A 5,504-nucleotide genomic window follows, 5' to 3' on the forward strand; every position below is an offset into this window, starting at 1 on the left:
ATTGTTTCACTTACTCACTCACTCACCCAAAGCGCAATAGTAGTCATTCACATGATTTTATTTAGTAATTCTGTAGAAATTATAAAGATATTATTCCGCAAAGCCTACAGTGCGAACATGAGTAGATTCTCGAGGCATTTCAGGTACTCTCTGCAAAGTAGTTAGCCGCGATTGAGGGAGAGAGAGAGAAAGGAGGTACTTAACGGTCGGCCGTGATCGGTGTGCTGTAGCCCGGTACTCTGCCATTTGTAAGAGGAAAGTGAGCGAATGCAGTGATTAATGGGGAGGAGGAGTCGTAAAATATTATAAATGAACGCTTATCGATATTGCACAAACGGCACTAAAAAATCCACGCATCCTGTGCCCTCGGCATGCAATAATTCCATGAGAACGTTTATTTTGCACGAATTTCATACGGCAGTTGTAGAAACATACCATTGGCCTAGAACAGCGACCTCTGACAGTGGTTGCTTGTCATCTCTAAGAAACTGTCTAGTGTGAAGCGCTCTATAGAGCTATGCTGGGAAATAGCATACGTTCCGCGTTTAAAGCATCTGTCAATGTTTGCAGCCGCCCGAACAGGTGTGCGTAGTGGCAGGTGAAAGCAACGCCACGATGTATCCTGCTCAGCAGCGATGCCAAGCCTCGCGTAACCCTTGGGGTAAGCGGAATTTTTCGTATGAATCAAAGACATGACGGCACCTGTGGACGTGGTCAGCATGTACTTCCTTGTGTGGTTATGCATGTTTGATGTAATCAGCGAGTTGGTGTCAGCTCGCGAGCAGCCAAGGAACACTTCATCAATTATAGCATTACTTGATCGGCCGGCTCATTGCCGAGCCCGCCACAGTGACCATGCACCCACTGAAACGTAAGGTTACACCAATTTCTCTTGTCACTGCAATACTGTCTCTGTCATGTACAATCCCTTATTGTGAAGTTGCTAACATGTTAAGTAAATGATTTTCGCTCTCTATTCCCTGTCCAGTAACCTGCTAACGTTTCGTCGCCCTCAACCTGTGTGCACCCCCAAATAAACGGGATAGCTCTTGAGCCCATTGGTATTGTTCACGGGATAGACAAACTCAAAAACACATCCTCGATCGGAACAAGAGGCATAAACAGCACATTCTTTAAAAGTAGGACACGTATAAGTAGCTTCACCTTGCCTCTAATCTTTCAGCAATCTCTGAATACAGGTTCAATCTCTACCAACTGGCGGATTTGTAAGGCTGTTCCTGTCTTCAAGAAAGGCGACAAGTCCTCCCCAATCAACTATCGCTCAATTTCCATCACTATTTGCAGTAAAATTACTGAGCAGATATGACCTGTTCGGAGACAAAAGAACTTGACGTTGGGCTAGTTTGTAACATATCTTAGATAATTACAAGAGCGCAAATAGGTACACTCGTAACCACGCACACAACCACATGCAGCCACATTAGATACGACTCTCCCCCCTCGCACCCCCCCCCCCCACACACACAGAGCGCGTACTTCCAACTGTTTTATTGCTGGTATGTAGGCCCACATTTATACAAAAAGTTGAACATGTGTGGAAAAAAAGTAATTGAAGTCACTATCAGAAAGACAGAATATGTTGGTGACAACCTTGAATTCACAAATCGACAGAACAAAGATATAGATGATCTACTGAAGCACTTCTGCTCGTTCTTTCGAATGAAGAAATCTTCTATAGGGCCACGCGTGCTGTTCTTCTTGCACTTTTGCCAAGAGTCTGCGGGTCACCAAACCACCGAACACAGCCACAACATGCGACATGAAGAACGAAGGCCCGTCGTCATGCTCGAGAACGCAAGCATCCCAGAGGACGTCGAGCAGCTGCTTCAAAAGGGGCCAAAGTATGTGGTTACGCCTACCATACCTGCTCACGAGCTGGTCGGCTTGTACCGGGACCTGTCGGCGAAAGCCAATCAGAGTCGCGACAGGTGCCTTCTGGACGGCGTAGAATGTTCATGGCAATCTACTTCGCAACGTCCGGCCAAACATGAGGAATAAGGGACCGTAGATGTTGTTGTCGCTCTTCAAAACAAAATAATTTCAAACTAATATAGGTAAACAAGCACGGCGATCATCAACGAAAAAATTTTGTCAGCCATGAACAAAAATTTCGTCAGGGTAGGAAAGAGACGCGCGCATAACTGTTGAGAAGTAAAAATAATGCAGGTGTAACCGCTGAGAATTTTTTATCGCTTGTTGAATTTTATCTGAATGAAACTTTTATTACCTTTCACAACAAGCCCTACCTGTGGTGACAGGGTATTTGCATCGGTTCGTGTGTCGCGCCAGTTCTATGTGATATTTTTTGACAGATAGAGATGGGGCTCTAAACAATGTTTTTAAAGGGGGACAGCTTTTGAAGGTTTTCAGAATGTCCCTGGCTTTTTAATCCTTTTAAATAAACAGGGGGACCTTACATCCACTGAAGTCATTTTAAATGTTTTCAAAGAGCAAGGACGAGGCCTTACCTTTATAGTCTAGCTGAGAATAATGAGCACCTTTTTCAGGCAACGTAGCAACAGAAAGTGTGCACCTGGAAAAGCCCTAATGGTGAAGCAAGAAATGAAATTCATTTCATACTTTCTGCCGATCCGAACATAGTGCAGCATGTAGAAAGGATAGGTAGGGTAAAGTGCAGTGATCATGAGTTAGTGAGGGCTAGGATTAACCTCAATTTGAACAGAGAAAGAGTAAAATTGGTCAAGAAAAAACAGGCGAACTTAGAGGCAGTAAGGGTAAAAGCAGGCAAATTTAGGCTGGTACTTTCAAACAAATGTGCAGCCTTAGAACAGCGAGGTGATGATGATGACATAGAGGTAATGAATGAAACCATAACGAGGCTGGCTTCAGAGACAGCAATTGAAGTAGGAGGCAAGGCACCAAGGCAACCAGTAGGCAAACTCTCCCAAGTAATAAAGGACCTAATAAAGAAACGACAAAGAATGAAAGTGTCCGACTCAAGGGATCAGATAGAATTCGCAAAACTGTCAAAACTAATCAACAAAGCGAAAATAAGTGATATTCGAAATTATAACGTGAGAAAGACTGAAGAAGCCGTAAAAAATGGACGCAGCCTGAAATAAGTGAGAAGGATACGTGGCATAGGACAAACCAAGATGTATGCACTGAAAGATTAGCAGGGTAATATCATTAGCAATCTCGAACGTACAATAAAAGCAGCGGAAGGATTTTATACTGACCTGTACAGTACCCAGAGGACTCAGGAGTATTCCATTCGAAGCAATAATGAACAGTATACAGAAACGCCTCCCATAACTTGTGGGGTTCTCTCACTCGTCCTCTTCGAACAAAGGAACGACAACACAGTAGTGCAAACAATCACAAGGGCATTTATTGCACCTTTCATAGACTAATGCGTGCTAGCCGAGTCGCTATCACAAAACATGCCGATATGCGCGTGACAAATCGCGGAAGTCAGACTCACCGCGATCGGATAACGAGCGAATATGTTCTCCCCGTGCTGGACACCAATGCCTGGTCGTTTGCGCGTACGGTCACGCGGACGGTGGCGCGTTCGTACGATCGTGTTCGTTCATTCCGGGGTAGGCCTCACGAGACGGTCTCGCAGAAGCATGGATCGGCGCACGCGCAGAACGTCCGCGCCGCTAGCCGAAACCGAGCCAAAGAGCAAGCGCCTTCTTCTTTTTGCGCCCAAGTAACCCCGCTGTTAGGTGGCGTTAGCAGAGCAACACTCGCGCCATCTCTCGTGCTGCCTGCAAGCATACCGACCGCCTCTGTAAAGCCACGCGGCGAAGCCGGAGAACAGGAGACGGAAGCTATGCGGGAAAACAACATATCGGGCGACGCGTGAGAGTCGCGCATCCCCACAAACTAGAGATGAGGTCAGAAAGGCCTCGCAAGGCATGAAATTGGGGAAAGCAGCAGGAGAGGATGGAATAACAGTCGATTTAATCAAAGATAGAGGAGACATAATGCTAGGAAAAGTGGCGGCTCTCTATACGAAGTGTCTATCGACTGCAAGGGTCCCAGAAATGTGGAAGAATGCAAACATTATACTAATCCACAAAAAGGGAGACGTTAAAGAACTGAAAAATTATAGGCCCATTAGCTTACTCCCAGTATTATATAAAATATTTACCAAAATAATCTCCAATAGTATAAGGGCAACACTGGGCTCTACTCAACCAAGGGAACAGGCTGGCTTCAGGAAGGGATGCTCTACAATGGATCACATCCATGTCAGTAATCAGGTAATTGAGAAACCTGCAGAGTACAATAAGCCTCTTTATATGGCTTTCTTAGATTACGAAAAAGCATTTGATTCAGTAGAGATACCACCAGTCATAGAGGCATTACGTAATCAAGGAGTACAAACCGCTTACGTAAATATCTTGTAAAATATCTACAGAGATTCCACAGCCACCTGAATTCTGCACAAGAAAAGTAGGAAGATACCTATAAAGAAAGGAGTTAGACAAGGAGACACAATCTCTCCAATGTTATTCACTGCGTCCTTGGAAGAAGTATTCAAGCTATTAAACTTGGAAGGTTTAGGAGTAGGGATCGACGGCAAATACCACAGCAACCTTCGGTTTGCCGATGACATTGTTCTATTCAGCAACACTGCGGGCGAGTTATAACAAATGATTGAGGACCTTAACAGGGAGAGTGTAAGAATTGGGTTGAAGAATTATATGCAGAAGACAAAGATAATGATAAATAACCGGGCAAGGGAACAAGAGTTCAAGATCGCAAGTCAGCCTCTAGAGTCTGTGAAGGAGTACGTTTACCTTGGTCAACTAACCACAGGGAACCCCGACCATGAGAAGGAAATTCAGAGAAGAGTAAAAATGGGTTGGATCGAATACGGCAGATATCGTGAGCTCCTGACTGGGAGCTTACCGTTATCATTGAAAAGGAAGGTATACAATCAGTGCATATTACATATAGGGCAGAGACATATCAGTATTGACATATATGTAGAGACTTGAAGACTGACAAGAAAACTTGAGAACAAGTTAAGGACCGCCGCGCAAAGAACGATGGAACGAAGAATGCTAGGCATAACTTTAAGAGACCGAAAGAGAGCAAACGGGTATAGACGATATTCTAATAGACATCAAGAGAAAAAATGGCGCTAGGCAGGGCATGTAATGCCCAGATTAGATAACCGTTGGACAATTTAGGTTACCAAATTGACACCAAGAGAAGGGAAACGCAGTAGAGGACAGCAGAAGAATAGGTGGTGCGACGAAATTAGGAAATTTGCGGGTGCTAGTTGGAATCGGTTGGTACAAGACAGGGGTAATTGGAGATCGAAGGGAGAGGCTTTCGTCCTGCAGAGTACATAAAAGATGATGATGATGATGATGATGATGATGATGATGATGATGATGATGATGATGATGATCTCAAGAAGCTTACCTGCAGTTCATAGATCTGCGGCTCATGTGGAACAATGAGCACCGTTGCTAGTGTTATCATCCCCGAGTTAACACAGC

Source organism: Dermacentor variabilis, chromosome 3 (assembly GCF_050947875.1).
Source record: "Dermacentor variabilis isolate Ectoservices chromosome 3, ASM5094787v1, whole genome shotgun sequence".
NCBI classification, from domain to species: Eukaryota; Metazoa; Arthropoda; class Arachnida; order Ixodida; family Ixodidae; genus Dermacentor; species Dermacentor variabilis.